General features: G+C 42.1%; 1 protein-coding gene across 2 annotated transcripts in view; it reads left to right on the plus strand.

Annotated features, from left to right (window-relative positions):
- The first annotated feature begins 6,088 nt into the window (after nucleotides 1-6,088).
- The window catches only part of AFAP1 (actin filament associated protein 1), a 120,947-nt gene continuing 101,533 nt past the window's right edge, over nucleotides 6,089-25,502 (plus strand). For both annotated transcript variants that reach the window (XM_030019947.1, XM_030019955.1), the window contains exon 1: nucleotides 6,089-6,198. The gene's annotated coding sequence lies outside the window, so the exon portion shown is untranslated. The remainder of the gene's footprint in view (nucleotides 6,199-25,502) is intronic.

The raw sequence follows: 25,502 nt of genomic DNA on the forward strand, positions 1-25,502 counted from the left end.
GTTTTTTTTTGAGTAGGGGCTAAAATTAAAGGGCTCTACAGAAGAATGTTCACCTGTTGTCATCAGTGGGAGGACTCTGCTGCTGTAGGTTATTATGAGGTGCTGAATTTCAAGGCAGATACCTTCCTCCAGGATGTATAAATGTTTTTGAAAATATTCTATAAAAATATAAATACCATTATGTGCTTTCACATTTCCTTTACCTTTGTACCTCTGAAATAGGCTTACATATAAATTAGCATACTTTGGGCCTTCTACACTCATGAGATGACTAAAATTAGTATTTCTATACTAATATCAGTTTGGCAACTGATATTATTATTCTGAAACTAGAAATATTTATGAAAATTTTCTTGAACCCTATCTTGCTTACTAAAAATGGTGAAACATCTACTGTAAGAAATTCAGTAAGAAATAAAGAGGCCTAATACTTGCAAAACAAATCTTACAAAGATACTTACTCTGCATCATCAGACCTTCATTTCCAAACACTGTACAGAAGGTAAGCCTTAAAGTAGCAGGTGCCCAACCATAAATAAGGTCTTTTTCTTTCAAAATCCTTCTAATGCATTGGCTTAAATGGAAAAATTGGAAAGGGGTTTTGGAGCAGAAGAAGTATGGCTGTGTTACTTGTGAAAGTATCATTAAAAGCAAAGCTGGCCAAGCTTTCTTGAAGGAATAAGAAAATTACTCATGTAAAAAAGAGACGTTGTATCACAGTGAGTCAACTCAAGAGTAAATAAGGTGTAAATAAGAAGTAACTTAAATTAGCTTTTCCAGTGCTTACAAAAGTGTTCTTCTTTAGGAAAAAAGTGTTGAAATAATGGTATCGTAAAACAACACAGTGGGTTTATCTGAATAGTTGAGATTTTCAACAGAATTACACAGGCATTATTTTGACAGTTGATAAGTTTAAGAACTGGCTGTTCCCTGATCTTGATGATAAAGGAGAAGGAAGGTATAGAGTTTCATACCTTGTTGAACAATGCAGGGGGGACAGAGGCAGGGAAAGGCTGAGATTCCATTTTTGGCCCAATCTTGCTTGAATTCAAAGAAAGCAGGGGCAAGGAGGCGAGATTTAGAGGAAATCCCCCAGTGTGTTCAAGCTTAATATAAAAATAAAAATAACGAGACTTGGATTTTTTTTTTTTTTTTTTTAAAGTTTGTACTACCCAAAGGTAGAGCTACTTCTCAGTGATGCTGAGGGTTTAATATGAAACTAATAAAAGGATGTTAACATAGCATTTTGAAAATGTCAGGTGCTAAATGCTAAGCCCACTGAAATCACTGGCAATCTTACCTGCACAAGACCGTAAAGGTCAGGTTATATAGAATTTCTTCTAAAATGGAAATCAGAAGGAGGGATTGTTTGTTTGTATTTAGCTCAAACAGAAGAATATGAATGGGAAGTAATCATTTTTAGCTACATTAAGATTCTATAAAGTATATATTATTCTTTTGTATGTATTCCCTCCTTCACCCTGATTCAAAATCAATTTGTAGTAGAATGAAGAAGCTAATTTAAGTTATTTTACATCTCTGTGAAGAGAAGATAGTTGTAAATAGTTTTGTTATACAGGAGAAGGCCTATCTGTGTAGAAAGTAAGGAGAGACACATGCATGATATAAAAGCTGCATAATCCCTCTTCTTGAAGTTTCTATGATGCACACTTTTTCAAATTTGCTTTCTGCAGAAAGGTGAATGGCATTTCTATAAAAGTAAGTTTTACCTGTAGAAGCAGCCCTTTTGGGACACATGTATACTCAGCACTGTGAGATTCCTGAAACAAATTTTAAAAGTATATGCAAAATATAATATTTGTTTTCTACAGTGAACGTGGAAAGTACACGGGACCCAGGAAAAAATGGCTTGTTAAAGAGATCCTTCAAAAAGATACTATTTAAAAAAAAAATCAGAAAGATGCTGAGAGAGTATTAATAACAATAGATTCTGCCATAACAGGATCACAGTATATGATAAAAAAGAAAAAAAAAAAACCTTTATCAAGAGCTTTCTGCTGTGGGTAAAAGACATTTATTCCTAGTTTGTAAATGCCTCAAGCGTCTGAGACAGCTGTAGAAACACTGATGTTTTCTTTACAGAAGAATCACAGTTTCAAGGTAACAGAAGATTTTTGTTCTAAAAAGCCGTAACTTGCCTTCTGGTTTTGAAATCCTGCCATCATTATGTTCTACTGAAGAGAGTGGCAATTACTGTAATGTCACTCCATCTCTTGACAGCCCAGGTTGCGCAGTATTTTTGCCGGCCTTTCGCTGTTCCCCGAGACCGTCCGTTCTCCCGTGCCAGCTGGATGGGAGGGCAGGAGGTCGGAGGCGGCGGGAGGCGGCCGCAGCACGGCTCGCTCCGGGGAGCCCTCATCTCCCGGCCCGACACGCCGCTGTCTTCTGCATGGGGCAGCGGCTGGTCTCTACGTGAAGTCAAGGTTTTACCGATTGTAGGTTTTTTATGTCTGCTCAAACAACAAAAATCCCTCAACCAACCCCCCCCTCCCAAAAAAAACCCCACCCCAAAGAGGGAGATTGTTTTGACAGCCTTTCTGGTACCAAATGACAAGAACATACAGGCTCTTTCCTACAGCTATGATTTCACTATAAGACACTGAAAAAACCCTCATATTCTTGTAGAGACGTCTTGAAAGGTCTTACTGAAAGTACTGTGCAGACTTTCAGGGGATACCAATCGTCACTTACATCATCCAATAGCTTTTCTTATACTTGTTTTCTCACCAGGATGTTGCTGAGGTTTTGGGGCCTCTTAAACTAGTGAGTTGTCCGCTTACGGACTCAGTCCAAGGCAGATTTGAAGTGGAATGGAGTGTATCTTTAAAAACTGACCCATACTTTTAAATGCTTCAAGTACTGTTTTCCTGCCTTTTCACATTATTTAAGTGAGCCAAATCCAAATTGCTTGGAGTTCTGTACAAGACATAAATCACAACAAATGGTTGGAGTTTTTTTTCTCATGCCTGTGTTTCTCAGATTTCATTCAATGTTGATTTTCCAAGGGAAAAAAAAATAAAATCTTAAAACATGCATAATAACTCTTCTAAGCACATCCTAAAGATAATAAATATGGCCTGTCATTGTCATGACTTTTCTCCTTCAACACACTAGGGATTATCTGATGGTTAAAGTCCCAATCTTGTCAACAACTATATTTGGATACCTTACTGCTGGGACTACTCGATTATTTTCCTTTTCTTTGCTCTGATTATTTTCTTTTATGTGATAACCAGTGCTGAGAAGATTACAGGAAGATAAGGGCATCCCTATGAGTAAGCTTCATCACGTCACGCCTAAAGCTTGTGAAGACTATTTCTACAGTAATGAAGTTACCCTCCATGGAGTGGAAGTGTATTGTGAATTATTGAGAACAAAGAGTATTTGGAACATTGCATGGATGTTTGGTCTTAAAGCTTGAAGGTGCTTTTTCAAGCATGGAGGATGTGTGTTTCACATAAGGAGATTTATACAAATTTGCCTTCTACTACTTTGTGTTAGAAGATGATTAGTTTAAGAAGTTTATTGGGTGCAAAGTATGACGTACAGTTACTGTGAACCACAGATTTCCTATTAATGACATGACTTCAGTTTCCATGCAAGAAACTCCGTAGTAATCAATTGATTTATTTTGACGATACTGTGTTTGAGGTGAGTTATATGCTGTTCCTTTTAATTCTATAAAATAGAATTTGTATTTAAATAGTGTCATTAGACACTCATGGGAAAGAAATTCACTGAATCACTAAGGTCTATTCTGCGGCTGAATTAGCTTATGGAATGCATATGGCCAAACTCAGAATTGGGAGCCGGGGGGAATGCCATTTAAAAATGCATCATTGTGGAAACTAAGAATTCAAATAAGAAAAAAGCTCTTTTGAGCCCTTCAGCTTTAGAGAGAGTTTGTCTTCAAGAGGAACTGTTTGTGCTGTCTGATATTTGTCTCTGGGATAGATGGCCCATTCTTTAATCCCTATGGAGTTACCACCAGCAGACAAGAAGTCCTTACCAATCTCTCCAACAGCCTAAGGATAAACCCCTTGTTATCTCACTTTCTCATCTGGCATAGGGCATAAAGTGCTTATTTTCCTGTCGGTCTTGTGATGACTATTTCTCATCTTTGTTTCTTTGCTGATCAGCTTCCTAACATCTTCAGGACATTTCTGTAGAAGAAATACTCTGCAGTGTTGCCAGAACCAAGCACCCTGCTTACAGACTGCAGAGGTGCCACACAATGTCTTAGGGCGAGTGGAGGCTATACACTGAAGTGTTACTTAATGTAATGTGTGCATTAAAATTTATCAAACCAGTGGCAGTAAAGCCACGAAATCCTGGAAGTGCTCACTGCAAGCATACAAATCAGTGGTACTACGCACGGATTACACTGCATGCGCCAGAGCAGCCAAGGGCTGTGCTTTTACAGCAAGCTTTTGGATTGGTCTCTCTAGCGATCCTGTTTTACAGGTCATGATACAAATCAAGTAGCTCTAAGACAGCAATAGCTGAAAGCAATTGAACTGTGGAGAAGTGGAGCTCCGGTTTAATTTTTCAAGGCCGACTAAGCCCTTTAATATTGCCAGAAAAATCACTACTTCTAAGTACTCCAAACCCCACTCCTGCCAGCTCTCAACAAGCGGAATGAAAAAAGGCAGGTAGGAGCAGGCTGCTGCTGTCTGAAGAGCTCATCCAGTAGGCAAGTCCTTCCCTGCCCATACCCAAAGGCATACAAGAAAGAGAACAGCTGAAAGTGAGATTTTAGGCTAAACAATTTTTCCTGACAAGGTTGGGGTGTGAATTCAGCACTCCTGGTTTAGGCTACAGAGATCGCATGCATATCCTAGCTGGCCATGCAGTGTAAATGCTGAATAAAGAGAAGTTTCCATGGTTGAACCTGTTACTTTGGGTATCACCGTATTGGAATGACTGAGGATGTTGAAGCAGGACAGAAGATCCCATTAAACTTGGCCAGATCAAACCAAATTTTATTGACCAAAATTAAAGATGCTTAATGAGTTGTATACTCTTAAAATGCACAACAACAGAAGCTACAGGCTTGTACAGAATGATGAACTTGCATGTAGAAGTGAGAAGTGCTTCTCACAAGAGACCATTTGTGCATCCAGCTGTTAGAGTTGAAGTAAACGAAAAGATGCTGTAACACCCAGCTGGACTAAAGATGAAGAAAAATTGTTGCCTTAACTAATGTTCTTCCTTTAGTAACATTCCTCTGTGACCTCAGTTTTACAATTTCTTTCTGGACAGAGAAGAAAAGAAATACGTGAACTTGTCAAAGTTGGAACATGTTTACCCACCTTGTCCATATGGAAGTTTGCACTGGTTTGCCCTGGGATGTTGTTAAAAACTGAAGCCTGCTTTAAGCTCTTGGAGGGAATTTTTAATCAACACAAACTTTAATAAACATCGGCTGTCTCACCTTGCACTCTTGATTTGCATCTGGCTTGTATCAAGCTAAGCGAAGATGACAGAGCCCAGTTTTAAATCCGGGTTGGGTCTGTGCATGGCTTTACACCATTTTAACAAACGGGCTTAAATTGTGACTTCAGATAAACGGCACCACGCTCGGTGTGCTCCAGTTCCACGCTTCGGGTTATTCCCCCCCACGAGCCGAACGCCAGACTGACAGCGTCTCCTGGCCATAAATACGGGAAGGGGGTGGACCGCGCTGAAGCTCCACGATTTCGCACTATTTCAGCATTCACTGGGGGGGAAAAAAAGCCTCCATCCCCCAAGGACGCTCTGCTCGGGGGCAGGAAGCCCCCGTCGGAACTGCCAGCATCTGCCTCGCAAGGTGTCGGGGGGGGGGGGGGGGGGGCACTTCGGCTCACCTGCCCCTGCCCGGGGGGAGGCTGCCCCCCCCAAACCCCTGCCCGTGGGCTGCCGCACCCCACGCCCCCCCCAATGCCGCCCCCCCCCGCCTTTGTTCCGCCGGCTCCGCCTCCCCCCTGTCCCCTCCCCGCGGGGCGGGGGCCGGGCGGGCCGGGGGCGGTGGGAGCGGGCGGGCGGGCCGGCGCCCCGTCCTCCCCGCCCCGTCCCCGCCCCTGGCGCGGCGCGGCGCGGTGCTGGGCTGCGCTGAGCTCCGCGGCCGGAGCTGCGCCCGCCCCCGCTGCTGCGCGCAGCCCGCTTTGTGCCGGCAGCCGCGGCAGGACGGCCGGAAAGGTAGGAGGGCTGCCGCGGTCCCCGCTCGCTCCCGGCAGCATCTCTCTCTCCCGAGCTCGGCGGGCGGGGAGGGAGGGAGGGAGGGAGGAAGAGGAGGAAAAAAGAGGGAGGGGAAGGGCTGGATTCGGAAAGGGGCTTTTTTCTGCCGAGGCTTCGCTGCCGCCCCGGGCAGCCCCGTGCGAGGAAGGCCGTGGGCTGGCTGGAAAAAAGCCTGAAAAATAAAAAAAGTCTCGGTCGTTTTCTTGGCCGGGAGAAGCACATGGAAAAAGCGGCGAGGGAGCCCGAGCATCAGGCGGCGGCTGCCGCCCCCCTCGGCTCCCCGCCGGGCCCCGGCATCGCTGCGGGACGCGGCCCGCGGCCGGACTTCGGACGAGCCAAAAATCCGGCCGAGATCCCGCGGAATGAAAGCCTCCGTTTGCCATCCCCGAGCTCGCATCCCTTCCCGGGGGGAGGCACCAAGCCTGGCAGCCGCGTCGCTGCTTTGTACGGCTGAGAGTTTCGTGATTTTCTGCCTTTCAGGGTGGGAAGAGGTGGTCTCTCTCTAGTCCTTGCCATTTGAACCCGTTTCATCATAGCCGAGAGATTGCATCATGTTACAGTCCTGGATTCAGTAAGGGCAAAGGCGAAAAGAACCATCCTTCCAGATCTATCCCATTGGCTTCCCCGTTCGACCCCCTCCTTTTTATTTCCTGTTTAACAGAGAGGTTAAAACTAAAAAGCAGCCTGCGATTGGTAGGCGGCAGTTCAGTTCACAGCGACGTATTTTGATTTCTTCCACTGAGGGTTTTTTGGAAACTCAGTTTTAACTTTGTCGGCTCTAGGCGCGTATGTGTCTTGTGTGGGGAGGGTAGGGGAAACTTGCCAAAGATTTAGCCGGTAGGAAAATAATAGGCGGCAAAAGAGCAGGAGAAACGGCCAAAAGCAGACGTCGCTTTATAAACTCCGAGCTCTGGAGTCGCAGGAGGTGAATGGTTTCAGGCAGGCATCCCTCGGAAACCGAGGCGTTCACCTGCCCAGAAAGGCAGTGCAGTTGAATGGACGCACACTACTGAAAGGCGAGACAAGACAGATGTCGGGAACAGAGAAGTATTGAGCTAATCTCCCCTCTGAATCCTCTAGGACCAGTTTCATGCCAACACTTGGTGTGTCCTTGCCTGTTGTATTTATCGTACCTTTGCCGTGACTGAGCTTTTCAGCTGAGATCCGACTATAAAATAATACATCTCAAAGCCAGAGAGATCTAATTAAATATTGTACTGCAGTCCAGGGCTTCCTAAGCCGACGGATTCTGCTGTTCTTTGTGCGGTTCTTTGTTTTGTTCCACGGGGGGAAAAATGTCACAGCAGGTCTTGGGTTGGCTCTCGGAGTATGTTCCGTAACTAGTATCTCGCCCTCGCAGGTGCTCTGTCGCTGTTTGCTCCAAGTGTTACAGGGCCACTTTGTTCTTTCAGGAAAATAGCAGTATTATGAAGTTCTTTCTCTCTGCTTCTCCGGGAAGGGTCGGTGCAGGGGGACAAGGGAACAGCTTGGCAGCCAGATGGATCCATCCATCAGCGCTCTCCTATATGGGCACATGGTGCCCTTCAGTCATCCCTTATGCCTCCTGGTGGTTTCTATAGGAAGAGCTGCACAATTACTTTCTCCTTTTGAACAATCCGTTTTTCCATTTGGAACTGGGGTGGCAGAGGAGCAAATCCTGCATTAAAGCCCGAGGGAGAGCAGTCCTGTCTTTCTGGGGCTATAGGGCATCAGATGGGTTTAAGAAGAATTTGAAATGGCTTCTGAAAAGAAGCATCCACAGTTTTCTTTGTGTGTCTGAATACCCGGTGATCACAGTGACAAGCCTGCACGCAGAACAATGAGCAGATATTCACTGCCTTTGGTGATATGTGGCACTGTTTGGTGTTTCCCAGGAAGTATATCAGCACAATTCAAAGTGTTATGTGGTGTTCCTGGGTCTCAGGTAGATTTTTAGATGAAGGGATTTGGAAGATCTGTGGGGTTGAAATTGCAGTGTTTCTTGAAGCAGTGGCAACAAAGAGGGGTAAAATGCAAAGACACATTAATAGGTGAGCCACTCACACTATTTTAAAAATCTTACAATCTTAGTGGAAAGGTTTTTCATTTTCATCTCCCGAACCTCCCAAAATTGAAGGGATATTGTCAGAGACATAAAAAAAAAAAAAAAAAAAAAAAAAAAAATCGAAATCTCAGTGGGGGCAGGCTGTATTTGGTACACATATGACTAATTGTCCTATTCGTTTCAGTGGTGCAAAGAGAACCTGCTGTAAGGTCAGATCAGGAATTGTCTTGCCCTGCTGCTCGCTGCAGACTTCCTTGAGACTGCCCCAGGACAAAGAGCCAGCGGTTCAGGGCTGGTTTATGCAATCTGGAGTCAACCGATTTAATTTCCGTCCATTTTCACAAGTTTCGTATCTGATACATCAGTCAATGGGAGTGTGGTGTCCAGGAGCGTGCCTGGTTAACTGCATTGTTCAAAGCTGTGCTCTTTGTTTTGCGAGGAGGGGGCGAGGAGGAGGAACGGATGTGCTTTATATTCATTAGCAAGAGATCTCTTGCTGAAGTGGGAGGGTGGGATGCAAGGACTTACGCTTCCAAACTCCTCTACAGTTTAGTTCACTCTATGTTATTATGGTTTTAGTCACACTAAAGCCTACTGTGTCAACTTTTCAAAAAAATTATGCATCCCTTCCAGTTACGCAATTCAGCTTGTTTTAGATGTGAATCACACCTAGCTACTGGTATGACCCTGAATTTCCTCTGATTCATCAGTTTATTGACAAATACAGTGTTTCATCTGGCACAGGAACTGTCTGTCTGGGCTGAGCAGGTGAGTGTGTTACACTCTCAGTAGATACTATTCCAGGTTAATATACCCTAATATAAAATGTTCCGAGGCTCCCAGTTGACCTCTAATAGTAAACCCCAACAAAAATAATAGAAAAGTGGAAGTCAACCAAAGGAATACAGGGCTACTGTGAACTCTGGACCAGGACTGAAAAAGCTAAGTCTTGAATGTACTCCTTTTCTACACCTATTAAGGTTATCTGTTGAAATTTAGGAGCAGTTAGCTTTTCTACTATGAAACATCCTAAGCTGGACTTACAGCAAATTTAAGTTTTTGATATCATACCAGATGGCTTTTGGGGGAGTGTCTGTATAAAGCAATACTGAGAATAGTCTGTCAACACTATGAGCAGGTAGGAAAACATGTAGCTGCAATTGCACGGAGGTGACTGAATGCAGTGCGCAGGGGTTACACCGGCGTGACTGTCGGATGGCACCTACCCATCTGGGTATACGTGAAGGTCTTGTATTTGTATTGCATATGCAACAGCACTGTAGTAAAATACTATGTATAGATTAAATTGCTCTCACTCCCTGATTAAAAGTTAACTCTTGACTCTCCAGGTCATGAAACACGTGCTGATGCTAGTAATGCTAACGAATAGAATCTCAGGAACATAATTGGGGTTTGTGGAAAGGAGGATATCTCATAGCGGATAACAAATGAACCTGTTGGGACATAAGCCCTAATTTCCAGAGATACGGTAAGAAATGAAATGCTGAATAGCAGAAAAATAGCGTTGTCTGCCGTCCATTACCCCTCTGCCACCTTAACAGAAAGTTGGTCATGACATATGGTGCGTAGTAAGTAAGGTTTGATTGCTCAAGGTGCTGAGCACCCTTAACACGCAGCAATGTCCACATGAGCTGGTGGTGATCACTTCTCTTAGAGTAGCCCTGGGGAGAATACACTAGGCTGTGAAAAGGATGAATCGATATCTGTTGTATGTTTTACCAGTGTCCATCAAGACATCTAGGAAAGAAACTCTTAAAAGAAGAAGATTTTTTTATAGGTTTGATTTTGTATAGATACTGCTCTTTACATGTAGTGTATCTTGAAAGTTGATGATGTATGTTTGGCAGTAAAATAAGCAAAACTGCATAGGACTGTCTTCTTTAAATCTCTTTCCTAAACTGAAAAAGAAATAAACATTTTAAAAAAATCAGTCCATTATTCCTTTCATGGTGACATAGTGGTGGGATTTTTTTGACTGTCTGGGGGATTTCTGCTGCCAGCATCTCTCTGCCATCATGTATTTTTAAGCTGAGTGATAAAGGCTGTCTTTCTCTAGGACAGATGTTGGTGATGGCCTTATTGTGCCAAAATCCTTATGAGTACAAAATGCTGAATAAAAATATTTCCATCCATTAGTAATAAGTGCCAGAAAAGAGTACACAAGTGGTTTCAAATTTAATCTGTAATGTAGCTGATGTCTCAAAGATAACAGCATTTTACCCCCAAGAAATATAGCACTTTGTGTATGTGAGGTAATTGGTGTGAGCTGCACTAAATATATATTATTCATTAGGGGACTGTGATTATATCATGTTTGTGAATTCCCCAAAGTCTCTTATCACTGTCCTAATCACATGTAAACATTTATGGAAAACAAGATTTTGGTGTCCTACTTGACTGACTGATGTTCTGGCTTGCTGAGTTTATCCTGAGCTGGTAGCCACTTTTAATGAGCATGCTTGCTTGGTTTATTTAAAATGAATGGACTTTGGGAAAGGAGCTTAATTCATGTATTCACATTATCAGAGATAGCACTCCTTCACAGAGAATACGTAGTGGTATGTTATCTCAGTTTTGCAGAGAAGCAAATAGTAAAAACTCTTTAATATGCCGCTTTCATGCTGAACTCCTATGCACTGTCTTCAAATGTATAAAAGCTCAATATTTGGCCAGTTGCTGTGGATGGATATTTTTTTGTCCATTAAAGTATGTTTAAGTGTCTCTTTGAAACTTACCTGGTCTCTCATCGGTTACGCATGCTTATGGCATTCCTGTTGTTCAAAAGTGGAAGAGAAGAGAAGAGAAGGCAAGGTAAGGAGGGAATTTCCCTGTTATTAGCAATTAGCGGATCCAGATTTTTTTTTGCTGTATCGTTTCTTACCAGGAGCAGCTGCAAAGAGAGAATTACAGTGTGACCTTCACAGCATTTCCTAGCGCCGTCATCAATCAGATCTGGCAGGAGCTTTATCGCATCTATCAGTGTGGCTCATAAGCCACATGCTGTCTAGTCTGGGGGGAAAAACAAACAAACAATGGGGGCTACTGTAGGTTTTGTTGAAAATAAAACAACCAAGACTGAGCTTTTCCCATATGTGGTGGCTTTGTAGGCAGATTTCAATTTTTACCGTGTGCTGTTGGGCTGATTGGTAAAAGATGATGATTGCAAAGCGGTGGAAGAGACTTCCGCTACATCTCAATGGCATTGGCAAATCATTCACAAGCTGTTGCAGCTTCAGCCTTTCGCAGTCGATGCTCTCCAGTCTCATTCTAATCCTCAGCATTATTTTTACTGAGGAATTGATGCAGTTAGATTCATCCAGGTGTTTTCTGCACACGTAAATATTAGGGAATAAAGAAGTGTTTTCCGACTTCTCTGATTCTTACATGATATAACATATCTTTCTCAGATTAAGAGGTTTACTGTTTTTTGTGGGAACGTGCGTGCCGTTGCAGGCTATTCTAGGGCTCTTTCAGAGACAAGTTTACAATGTAGTGGCCAAGGTCAGCCGATCAGCTGCAACATCCCACTTTTAAGCATGGAAAACTTTATTAACACCCTGTAAGTGGTTTGTTTGTTTGTTTGATTGATTGATTTTCCCTACTGACCTTGGTCTGCTTTGGAGTTTTACTGAAATTTACAACATTTTGTGTTCTTAGATTTGTTTCACTGTTACACCAAGTTCACTGCTGTTTTCAAATTCCTTTGCTCTGCTTTTCTTGCCAGCTGCATTAAGTACAACTTCCTTGCCTTCCTTTCCAGGGCTCAGTACAGTGACAGGTTGTCACTTCATGCCTGGCTTCCTTGCAGGCAAAGTCCTAGCTAACAGGTAGATGGGAGAGCAAGAAGCAATGGGGACGGGCAGAATTGCTAGCGTGTAATTCTAAGTTCCTTCATGGGCAAATATTTGTGTGTATATACGTTATATACAGATACATATGTGGACGTATACAGACAGGTAAATACATAGAGAGTGTGTATATGTATAGGTGATAAATATTATATGTCACATATATATATATGTCACACAGGTGTTCTGAGAAAAATGGCTAATTGCTAATAAATATATATACATTTACTGTTACACCATCAAGTAAAAGGTTAAGGCCCTGAGCTTCAGAGTGGTAATGTTGATGGCCAACAGCAGGGTATGATCTATAGTTTTTGTGGTTTTTAACCAGCCAGTTCTTAGTAGAAGCTACCTTGGTACCAGATTTGGGCAAGGAAGCTTGAAATGCCGTAAGAAATGTGCAATAACAGGTGCAATGAAAATGCTCATAAAACATGGAATACGTTTAGCAAAATGGTTATCTACTCTGTCAGGAAAAAAATCTCATGAGTTGGCTAGCTGGCTATGGAAAGAATGACTTTTGTGGTTTTCCTCTGTGTGTGCTGTGTCAGTTTGACAGGTTTTATGGCCCCAGCTGCTGAACGGGCACTAGGCAGGGCAGCGGCTGCAGCTCGCAGCTCCTGCCCCAGAGACCAGCAAACGCGAGTTTAAAAGGAGCCTGCCCAAAACGATGCTGCGCGTCGTCCGTCTTCAAACGCTGGGGCCGTCCCTGAGGATTTTGGCAGCCGAGGGGAAGGGTTTGACAAACAGACACCCTTGGCTGGTTTCAGACGGTGCTGTCAGGCGCTGCGTGCCGGCGGTGCCCGTCCTCACTGTTGAGCCGGCATCAGCCCCAGCATCTCTGCCCGAGCAGGGGATGGGGCCGGGAGAGGCTGGAACTCTGGACTACGAGCTCCAGCAGCCAGGCACCACGGCTGCACAGCCGCTTGGTAGAGGGGTTTTAAGAGGCCAGAGCCGTAAGAGGTCCCGTTCCAGCAGGAGGATGAGGAGGAGAGCAGAAGCTGCCAGCAGGAATTGGCCTCGGGAGCGAGTCCTGTGTCGCCGTTCGGGGGCTCCTGCTTCATGAGCACGCAGCGAACCGGCCGGCTGCCTGCTGCTGGCGTAGACCGAATGAAAAGACATCCTTTCAGCCCTGCAAGCACGGTGGGCTGCAATGAGGAAATGATAAAATGGCAGGAGTTGAAAATAAGATAGATAATGTAAAAGGCAAAAGCATTAGATAAGAAGCAGGGCTGCCGAGTGTCACCAGGGCAGCGGTGGCCGGGAGGCGAGCTGCAGAGGGGCCACTCTCTGATGCTGTTCTACTGCTGGGGCTTAGCATAGATCAAACCGCAAGAAATTGCCCTTGTGGAGAGTGGGATTTATTCTTGTAAGCCAAGTCCGTGCTAGGGAATAGAGTGCAATACTTAACTGGATGTTGTCACTGGCTGTAGGAGATACAGATGGAAGAAAAAGCACACCTGAAAATGTTAGGAGCTAGCTGATTTTCAACTCTGTTAACACACAACATTATCAAAGAATACCCTTTGGAAGATGAAAAGATTTGCTTCTTAAGGGGGGAAAATATTCAGGCTGAGGAGCTTCTGTGAATATACAGAGCTCTTCTCCTTGCCTGATCCTCTATCTGCACCATGTGTTTGCCATTAGGACCATGAAAAGCCGTGAGTCTCCTTGGACAGGGGATGATGGGTGCATGGTGGTCCTTCAGGAAGAACCAGGAGAGCTGAAAGGAGAGAGAGGCTAGGTCAGGCCACGGCATTTTGTTTTGAGCTTAACAGGAATGAGATCCACCCTGAAGAGTCTTGGGGAGAATTCTGGATGAGGGCCAGTGTGAATAATGCTGAGTGCAGATGGGTGGGACCCCACCTGGATACAAAAACAATCCTATTTCCAAGGTTAGTTAGTTCTGCTGGAAAAAGGGATATTTAACGAGTAAGGTCTCATTTAAAAGGAAAAAAAAAAACCAGTTGGAGACCTTAAAAAAAAAAAACCAAAGCTAAAAACCCTAGTCTCTCACTTCAGAAATTAATGAAAACAAGCCCCCAAACATGCAGACAGCTGAAAGCACACACCAAAACCCTCAGATAAACAAAACAAGTGTTCTCTGGGGAAAGGAAGAGCTGTTCTCTCTCTGGGAAAGTTTGTCTGTTCCTGTGACTTGTGAACTTTTCATCTTCTCTGGGACTTTCTGCTGTCCTTCCTTCACTTTTTGCAGCTTCTTGGTCTCCTGCACTTCTTTCCCTGGAGCTCAGAGAAGTGTTTATGCAAGTGCTCAGCTTTAAATAAATGAATCATCTTATTTGATGTCGGTGAGATTACTGCTTGGGTTTGCATGCGTGTTTACGCTGAACGGGAGGCCTGCGGAGAGGAGTCAGCTCGGGAGGTGTGTAAGGTGTGCCAACCCCACATCCACCTTTCTGTCCCCAAAAGGAGCCTTCCCACCGACCTTCACTGCTGTGGCTTGGAGCCACCAAGACACCTTTCCCCTTGTGACACCCACATCCTGAGCCTGATCCCAAAGCCGATCTGGATCAAACTGTATCCAACAAGCCAAAAAGACACAACAGTTAATTTTAACCTGACTCAAGTCCCAATTAGTCTCTTGGTGACTGCTCTTCCCGTCTGTCTGTCTGCAATGACTGAGCCTCACAGCCTCTCAACACTGCAATTTCCTTCAGGTCGCTTTGGATCTTCTTTATTATTGTTTACAAAACGCCGAGTCTAGATTTTGCATATGTGGAAAATCTTGCTGATAGCTGTCACCCCTTGAACCTCATCTTCTCCAGATCTCTCATTCTTCTGTCCTCTTGCTTATAGTCCAATTATGTAACTTTTAAAAGTAATTTGAGCTTAAAAAATAAGCTATACTGAAGGCTTCCCTGTAAACAGTCGCTCTCTCTACATCCTAAGGGCAATTACAGGTATGTGTAGAAGGCCCACGTGACTGTCTCCCCCAAAGAAACAACTGAAATACTGATTAAATTACAAGGAAAGCAAAAGCTGTCTTGAAGAGCTATGATGTTTGGGGATTTTTAGACTTCTTCAACCCTTTACAACTCCTTCTTTTTCTTACCACAGTAATATCTTTTTAAGCATTATGGGACTAGCTCTGCTGTACTTGCACTTGGGGATTCCTTTCTGGTTTATGGTCAGCTCATCTACGGGCTCCAAGATCTAAGTGCAAACTCAGATTGCCCTGAAGTTTATTGTACTTTGTGAGAGCAAAGGGTGAAATCCGTCTTTGAGACTTGGGGTCATTTGGGCTAGGTTTCCTGACATACCAGCCCTTACAAAAAAACAGCTGTTCTGGGATTGTCACTCTGCTAGCTTTAAAGAAAAACAACCAAATAAAGAAAAAATACTCTGCCAAATAGGGATCAAACCTTAGCTTGGTTTGAGTATGCTTTAAGTAGTCTCAGTCTTTGCAGTTGCACTAGTTAAGTTCTTCTTTGCCTTCAGGGAGGTGCCTTGGAAGCAGTATTTATGAAAGAGTCCAGCCTTTTCCCTGTACATCACCATAGGGAAGGGCTGCTTCCTACTGAGGTCGAAGTGCTTTCCTCTGTGAGTCAGAATCTGGAGAACCCAGAGCAACATCTAAATGTAAATATCCGAAAGTAAAGGTACATGAAATGAAGGTATGCAGCTTGCCTAGGTGTGACTGCAAAGCTGTTCTTGGCCACGAGGCATCAACCTGGATGGTCCTGTCACCCAGCACAGCCAGGACCAAAGTGGCCCGGAGACAACATAGCCGGAATGTGCCCTTGCTCAAGCTATAGCTTGAGCTACATATATAGCCAAAGAAGTGTGTGCCCTTCTAGGAAGGTGTCATCAGTGATTTACAGAGCATGTGGTACCCTAGGGCAGCTCTTTACGTGTTAATAACTCATAAAAAACTAATGACTTCATGAGATGGGACGGGGAGTAGGAAGTTGAAATGGCAGGTGCTCAGGGTGCAGAGGGAAGGAGAGAACTGGCTTAGCCTCCCTGAGTGCTTGAAAGGAACGCATAATAAAGTTGTAAGGATTTTGGTACACTGGTCATCTCTCTCATCAGCCCTGCTAGTGCCTCAACACTCCCAAGATTTCAGTACAAAACCGTAATCTTCACTTTAATGAAGTGCATAGGAGAGAGAGAAGCGTGTAAGAATCCTGGAGCATCTTTTCCCTTTTTTGCTATTAGTCATCCCGGTTTATAAGCTTTGATCTTAACTCCTGCAACTCAGGTAAGTTTAGGAACACTCCTTAACTCTGGGATAAGCAAGCATTTATCTACTTTACCTGGGAAACTTAGTTTTTAGAATAATGCTAGGTGTTATATCCGTAAGACCATTTGCCACACCACTTTTGAACTGCGGTTTACAGGGGTTAGCTCATCTGCCCCTTCTGTCAAGCAGTCTATCGAGCAAACATCTCACCTGCTGTTTTACCGCCCTGTACTCCTTATGTGAGCAGTGTCATGTAATGCTATTTGGTATTAAAATTACAGACTGCGCTCTTCTCCCAGCGAGCCAGTGGAGAAGAGCCGTGCAAGTTACCTCACTGATGTGAGGCGTGCTGGGACTTTCCAGACATAGGTGCACTTTTCTTTGATTGCATTCACTAGGGCCAGCTATAGGGGGTCGTGACCATCCCAGATCAGTTCACTTCATTACAGCAGTCTGCCAAAATAATCCTTCCCCTATTCATTTCAGCTGCACCCAGTGCAATGAAGCAACTAGAAGTATGTGTATAATTCTAGAAGGCTCTTATCAGCTCTGGGAGGGGTGGAACGAAGCACGGCTCTATGTGTACCGTAGCACTTCACAGGGTAGTTTTGCTGCAGTCAATAATAAAGAGCATTTTTTTGCATGGTTCGGAAAGGCACAAAGTAATATTAGGCAACTGTACCTTCTGATAATAGAGTCAGTCAGGGTGTCACTACATGAAAGCAGACAAAGGACATGACAAGGTTTTTCCTTGGATTGGAGAAATCATTACTAGTGGCATAATTCTCCCAAATTGTAATTATTGGACATTTTCTGGTAAGCCTACCTAGGAAAATGTTAAATTCCTTTTGTCATTGTTTCTTTTATTAAAGTGAGATTTTCTTCCCAATTCTTGTAAGGAGGAAACAGATACTCCACATTCACCAGTGGAAGTTGTCCAAAGCAGAAGGGAAAAATGCCATTTCAAACTGTTAAGAACAGAATGATAAAAGCCACCTGGAAAAATAAATGTTCAGTGGTTGCTGATTTCACATGTAAAGTGCATTTTCCTATGGAATTATTATTTATACTGTAGTAAACCTAATACAGCATTTAATAATTTTATTCATTTTTTTTTTAATTTGGCATTACAATCAGAGTGATGTCTCCTTCTTTCTGTGCTTAAGAAATAGCATCCGTGCCTACAATGACTCCTCCTTTGCCTGTAAGCAAGTGAATTTTTGTCACTGACTAATAAGAGAAGGATCAGGGACTTGGGACCCTAATAATAGGACTGCTGGGAAATCACTGAACGCCAGCAGAGAGCCCTTTGAGTGAGATTTTTCATTGTCTGCTGCCATTATCTTGTTTTACATTCAGCTTGTCTGCCGGCTTGCGCCTAGTAGCGAAGGTTACTAGAATCTGGGCTTTTGAGGATACCATTATTTGCCTTTCTTTATCTGATCGCACCATGGAATTATCCCACTGAATTAAAATTGTGACGGTGGTAGACTGTGTGTCCTGGATGATTAAAAACTTCATCAGCATAAAGTTGCATGTTCTTTAATTTAACGATCAGAGGGCTGCATCCCATCTGTTCCAAGTGTGAGGGCTAAGAAATGGCATTATTAAGCTAGATAAACAATGTAAAATGTATATTAAGACTAGCAAAGGGAATGATTTGGGTAGTTTTGTATTGCCCTAGCTTCTTTATCTTCCCAGAGGTTTTTTCCTACCTTCTTCGTATGTGTAACCAATTTCAGAATCTTTCAAGGCAAGAACTGTGTATTCTGTAAGATAAGTAAATAGTGTGTCACCACTTTTTCAGTGTATTGGTATTGTATGATTTTTACTAAGATACTTGTTAGGCCAGATTGCTATCAGTTTCCAGATTAAAAATAGTAACTTCTGAAGGGAAAATTTAAAGTGGTGTACTGATCGTGACTGATTGATAGCTTCTTTTCCAAACACATTTCCAAACGATCATCTATCAGCATCTACTCATACAGGGCACTTGGCAATGTAGGATGAGCTCAATCTAACTACGTCATCCAAAGATGACAATATTTCTGCTGGACTTGGTAAACATTGAACTGGTTTGTCTCCACAGTGAAATCATTTCACTTGTAAATATTGTACCCCAAAATATTAATATTAATTATTATTTATGTTTATGCTTGTTCTTAAGCAAAAGCCTACCCCATACTGGAGATTTTTTGGGCTTGGCATACATTCGTGACTGAAGGTACCCTATCCTCTATACGATTTCTGCCATCCTTTTTCTTTGCCTTGCCTTCCTCTGTATTTGATTGAGTACCTGCATCTGTTGTGAATTTTCATGTGAGAGGAGATTATGATAGAGTCACTATCCTGACAAATTGCTTTAGAAGACAAATGGTGAGAAAGTCCACCCTTGTAAGAAATGACACCAAGGTGCTCCAGCATGGTGATTTTCAGTCCCACAGTACAGAGTCTTGGCAATGGGAATTTTTTGGGTCTGCTTTTTTATTGAAAGACCACGGGTAGAAATTATGTAGGGAATTTCATTTCAGATTATTTTCAATCACTGTCCTTCAAGGACAGAATGCAACTTGACATGTGCAACGAAAGGCAAAGTGAAGCAGAGGGCAACCAACTTGGACATTGATGGAATAGGAGAATGATTTCAAATAGTAACAGTAATAGTAATAGCAAAGATTTGTGACATAAATGCACCAATGCTTATCTACATTGGGTGTAGATGAGTAGTAATGGGATGTAGAAGAGTAGTGATGGGATATATAACTGCATTATTCAGTGTACTGCGGGGGCTGGAGCTAAATCGACATGGCTGAACTGGCGTTGGTAGGTTCGGAAAAGCAAAGGTACTGAATGCAGTGCAAACCCTTACCCTGCTTGTCAGTGGGATTTGAGGGAATAGGCATGCTGTTTGCTAAAACAATTTTCATTATGTTTGCGGTGACTTGTCACATTGGCTGTTCTTGATACATGGATGACAGCTACGAGCCAGAAGTGCTCTTTCCCTCCTCCCTTCTCTTGGGACAGTGGGATGAAATCTTTCATTCGTATGTCAAATCTGTTATGGTTTTCACATGAGAGTTTTGAGGCTGGGAGAAAAAGACCCGTGATGAGGCTGTGACAGGAGGAAGCCAAAGTTAGAGTGAAATGAGAATGCATTTTTATGAAGTAATGTTGCATTTACTAATCTTGAAGATTAGCATTTGGAAATGTGCTTTCTAACTGAGGAGAAACAGTATGTTTTAATCTATTCACTTCTAAATTAGGACTCAACTATTGGTACTTGCAAGGCACTAAGAAAAGCAGTCACTCGGACCATCTGTATTGAAAAAATGGGAATATGAAGCTAAGCGTCATCGTACGTTCACAAGTCCTGCCTGTCCCTGGTGCTTTTAACAGCAGCCTCCTGTGCATGCTGAGGGAGTCAGAAACTGAGGAGACTATGTGAGCTCCACTGTGGCTCCCAATGGTGCCAGTTAATAGGTACCTGAGAAAATATAAGTCTAGATATTTCTCTTACTTCTGTTCTCAGTAAAACCAGTTAAGCACAGGAAAAAGATGACATAAAAATGGTAAGTAACAATAGCACTATTAAATATGTGTGTGAATATAACATACGCCATTTTGAACAGCTTTCTAACTATATTTAAATGCTTTACCGTAATGAGAAAGGTCTTTTTGACTTTCATTTTATTAAATGTAGGATCAGATTTTCACATTAAAGGCATGTGAAAGCTGATAAGCACTTAGAGTGGGATACATCCTGCCAGACTCGAGCCACACACGGGAGAGCAGGTCTACAGCTGAGCTCCTTCCCTGTAGACTTCCTTTACAATCAGGGGGTAGAAATCTGCTTCTCTAGGATGTAATTAATCTGATCTGTTCTAGATGTCTATTTTAGGAAGCCTAAATTTCTCCATTGTCTGTGCACTGAGCCTAGGGCAGCTAGCCGAGATACAGATGACTACATTGTAAGCATTGGCAGTTAGTCAGAGGAATGTCACCTCTAAAGCTCAAATGGTCTGCCTCCCTGCTTTCAACCCTGTAAAATGAGTAATTCTGCAGTAAAAGAATTGCTTGAGGAGGCTTAAAACAAGATGATCATTCTTTGGATTTGCATAGATAGGTGGGTTAGTTGTACTCTTAATTTGGGTTTTCTCGCTGCTTAACAAAAACGTCTGTCAGGACATCTTTGCATGGCTACTTCAATGCTTTGAAGGCTCATGGGACTCAGTGAAAACATCCTTGAAAAGAGATTGAAAATGCAGGAATGATGACTGAGATTCTTGGAAAATGAGTTTTATGAGACAAAATCCTTAGTGGTGTATTTCTGAGCATTGCTGTATAATTTTAGTTCTCTGCTTAATGAGTAATTTGCCGTATTGATCTCATGTAAGATCATTCGTATACCAAATGTCAGTTCATTCAGCTGTGAGATTTTTATTTAGACTGCTATGCTCAGTGCTTTACTAATTAAGATGTCTTGCATTTGGGTGACTAAGGTTCTTAATCTTAAATAAACCAAAATTATCAGTTTTATTACCACAGTTTAAAAAAGAAAAAAATGGGCTGTCAAATCACAGAAAAATATGTTCTGAAGACATAAGAAAGTGAAAAAGAAACTGATTGTGTAGTCATTGGGAGTCATCACATGGGAAACTACAGCTAGAACTTGGGAAAATTTTGTTGCTTGTGTCCTTGGAAAAGGTGCACATTAGAGGCCAATAATTTACTAATCCATTTAAACACAAATCCTACGTCTGAGTAATATCAGGGATTTGGGATTTTGAAAGGAAGTCCAGGGAGAACCAGTGGCTTGAATTTATTACCAAACCCTGATTTTTTTGTAAGTATACTTCAGATTTGGACAGGAAGTATAGATATAGATAATTGAGAAATACAGCTTTCTTCAGAAGTCCATCTATAAACCATTGTATTGCAAGCTGATCTCCTTAAAGGCTGTTTTTTAACCAAACTTTTATTTGGTTTTGGTTTTATTATATACTCTATTATATATATTACATATTAAATACATTATATATTATATATTTATCCTTCTCAGGTAGTTTAGTAGAGCAATAATTTCCATAGCATTTAGTGAAGAGATTTACATAGAGATGGCTGGAAACTGTAAACATGCAACAGCACTGAAATGACTCCAGTAGGAAATGAGCACCCATAAAAATAGGGTTTTGCCCACAAGACCCAATCAAGCAAAGTTCTTTATACGTGTGTGTGTTTGCATTGAAGCCAATGGGAAAATTCAGAGATTTAAATATGTCTATTAATGCACCAGAAGGTCAAATAAAACTGCAGACCTAGAAGATGCGGAGCGCCTTGTGAAGCTCCTTCGTCCCGGGGTTAACTTGACCCCTAAGGCAGACAGTGGACATAACCCATGTTCTGTATTTCTTTTCCTGTTGACATTTGTTTACTGGTATCAGCCTTTGTCTGACTTTTTGTTGCTGTTTAAGTCTTAAAAATAGTTCAAAGGCTTAAAAATAGTTTAAGCTATTTTTATAAAGAATGTAGTTGTTATCACTGCTTCAGGCTGAATAATTGCTGTCTGGCTACATCTTGCTTATATTACCTATTGTAGGTGATTTCCCAGAAAGATTCATTATTGTTTGAAACGTGATGATTATTGCTGTATTGTTTTACCTAAATAATTTTTGTTGAATGAAAGAGGTAAGTTAAATATTATTAAGAGCTGGCGAGGTAGAGCACTTATTAGAAACTGCTATTGATAAACACATCACATTCACTCAAGTGTAGACCACCACATGGTTGCTGTTCAGTTTAGGCAAGCGTGCATTTACATGTTCTTTAGAAGGGCTTGTGATATGCTGAGCAGCTGGAGTTTACGTTAACATTCTGTATTAACCAGAAAGGCAAGACAGAGCTAAATGAGGGCATCAAGCCTTGGTAGATATTTCTGTGCTTTCCCCAAAACTATCCAGATCCCTAGCAAAACACCACAACTTGCTACAGATGTTGGTGGGAAGAGATCTGTTGTAGGTATTCACACAACCCTCCTTACCTTACTATCCAGAGAACTGCTGATATCTCTTGCAGGTAAAGACCTTAGATACAATAAAATTTAAAGGACTGGGCAGGGATTAGGAATTTAAATGCAAGGAACAACCTTCTGGAGATGCCTCCTTTTCACTATTGACATTGATTTGGAAGAAACCGGTTTGTACCTGCAACCATATAGTACATAGGTGCTTATACCTCTTCACTTCATAAGGATATTAATAAATACTACCTTCCATAGGATTTCTTGACTTAAAAATTTGCAACTAGTCTTCTCCCTGGGAAATAGCGAGGTCTGACCTAGTAATCTAGTAAAGTGTATTACAGGTGCAGTTCTGGAATAAAACCATATACTGTTCAGCAAGCCTACAGTATAAAAGCACAAGCTCTCAGTTTCAAGAGGGTGGAAACATCTAAATTTTTTTCTTCAAGCAGCCTCATTTGCTGACCATAAATATATTTGGGGACCATTGGCTCCAACTTCTTAATAGATGACTAGCTGGTGCCCATCACTCCTCCCCTTTCTGATGCTATTCTACTACCAGTGTCCTACAGATGATGTGTATATATATATAAAAAATATATATACTCCAGGTGCTCTTCTTGGGTCAGTGGAGGATGGCTGAGAGAAGCCATGCTGTGAAATGACACTCAAATCTATGTCTACCCTTGCACTGCACTGCCTCGTCCCTGGCACTGAAATTACTGAGAGTAACGTATATCCCCTGGGTCTTTGCAGTGGACCCAATTCTTTTCCTCTTAATTTAGGCAAGCTTGCCCACTTTTCATGAGTCCGTGATGGAGCTGTGGGATTTGCTGCAGAAACAGGAGCACAAAGTAAAGCTAGATAGTGCTTCTAGCTGATGAATTGGTTTATCTGTGGGATGGCTGTGGGATAGGAAAGACACAGTGGCTTAAACTGTGTTATGAACAGCTGGTCTTGTATATGAATGCGTGTGTGTAGGCTCTTGCATTAACACTTCTGCATGCATTTACACTGTGTAACAGACATCCATAGATAAGCAACTAGAAATACGATATTTCCCCTGCCATTGCAGGGGAATTCTGAAAGTCTTCAGGAGAGATTTCTTCCTATCATTTCAGATACATTTTCATTTTCTCTCATACTGGAAGCACCAAAGCTTTCCACCTTTCCATACTCCATCCTTAAAGGGTATGGGTTCATTTTCCTTGTTTGGGTGTTGGGGTTTTTTTCCTTTTCTTCTCCTTTCTTTTCTTTCCTTTCTTTTCTTTTCTTTTAATTTCATTTCTTTTCTTTTCTTCTCTTTTCTCTTTTCTTTTCTTTTCTTTTCATTTTTATTTACTGCATTCATTTGCCATGGTGCTTGTGGATTCCAAAAACTTGCCAGGAGGTACTTTAAAAATTACTGACTTCTCTTGGTTGTTACATGTCAGCACAAATCAAAACACTTGTCAACTATTTTTCCAATAAATAGTTTTATTAAATTCATCTTACAGTGTAAGAATATATATGCATTTTCTATTATTACTACTGCTTCTGTAAGGGTTGAATAATATGGTTGAACCATACTTCTAGGAAAAAAGAGTGTAGAATGAACTTTATTGTACTCAATTTCACCTGGAGAACAATGTCCTGAGAGTTAAAATACATCAAAAAATTAAATAAGTCCCCTTGAAATGTAAGATGTGAATAACTGTGTGCATTCCTCCATTATAATATTTGCTTATCCAGTTTCAGTCTGTTCTGTTTAATTATCAGGTAGAAGCACAAAGTAAAAAGGGTAAAAAGTAAAGGGTAGGTGTAGTAGCCCACTGGTTCATTATTTTTGTAAAAAAAAAAATAAATCTCTACTGATGTTGTATTTATTGACCTTAAGCCAAATTTCAGAAGGGAAAATAAACAATGTCCCTAATGTAAAACATGAAATACTACTGGACTGTTTAATTCTCACAGAAATATTCAGAATGAACTTTACTACTCTTTGCGTGGTTACTTTGTAGTCTTTAAAAGCACAGAGCTGCATTGTTATCAGAGCAGCTAATGTTTTCCACAGAGATGCAGGATAACACCCCTGCTAGGAATGCTCTGCCCCAGGGAGGAGAAAGCTAAATGTGAGCCTACTTGCAGCTATTGCTTTCATTTGAAAATAATTATAACATTTAGGCTATTGGTGACATTGCCTCCGGTAATTTCAGCAGTTTAGAGTGCCTGAGTGTATTTCACATAAAATACTCAGAAGTATTTTGCATATGTGTTTAATATACACCATTTTTTACCTTCAGGTGTTTTGTTACAGTATGGTCTATGCAGCCCAGAATTTCTATGTCCGAGTCACGTGTGCTCCAAGAAACTGAGTATACTGCATGTTAAAAACATCCTTATTTTTGCTTCCACATAGCTACTGAGTCCGACACATAAACAAATGAAACCCCACAGGAATAGGGACTCTTCTCTGAGGAGCTCGGGATGAGCTGGAGCCTTCCTGCTGTACCTCGAGTGCCTGACCCAGCAGACGGAGATGTTTTCTCCCACCACTCGCCTCCCGATAGCTGTCATGCTTCCACCCGCAGCAACATAAGGAAAGTCTCGTATGTACATGTATATTTGTGTGTGTATGTATATATACGCACATATGTATGCACATATATAGAACTTGACCACGTGCAGAGGTCCCTTCTAACGTTAACCGTTGTGTGACATCTACACCAGAGACTGTTGTTGCACAATAGCTTTATATCTAAATGTAGGCTGCTACTAAAAGAGATGATCCAACTCATCCTCCCTTCCTTGCTCCTGCCCTGCCTGGGCACCAGCAGAAGCTCCTGTAGGCACACAGTGGGCTGGGTCTGTGCCCTCCTCTGGCTCACCCCGTGGCCCAGAAATGCTAGTGTTGGCCCAGAAATGCTAATGTTGGCCCAAAGGCAGGCATGAAAATGAGGGATCAGAGGTGAGGTCAGCCCCTCTCAGTGGCAGCCCAGACATAGGTTAACAAAGTTTTTGTAAAACCACAGCTTGCAGGAAAGACAGGGAGAAAAAAAAGCAGAAATAACCATCTAATTTGAAGTACAAACATATTTACACATTTGTACATGCTTCCTTCACTTCTACAGACTGCGCTGAATGTCATCTCGG

This window comes from Aquila chrysaetos, chromosome 1, assembly GCF_900496995.4.
Source record: "Aquila chrysaetos chrysaetos chromosome 1, bAquChr1.4, whole genome shotgun sequence".
Taxonomy (NCBI): domain Eukaryota; kingdom Metazoa; phylum Chordata; class Aves; order Accipitriformes; family Accipitridae; genus Aquila; species Aquila chrysaetos.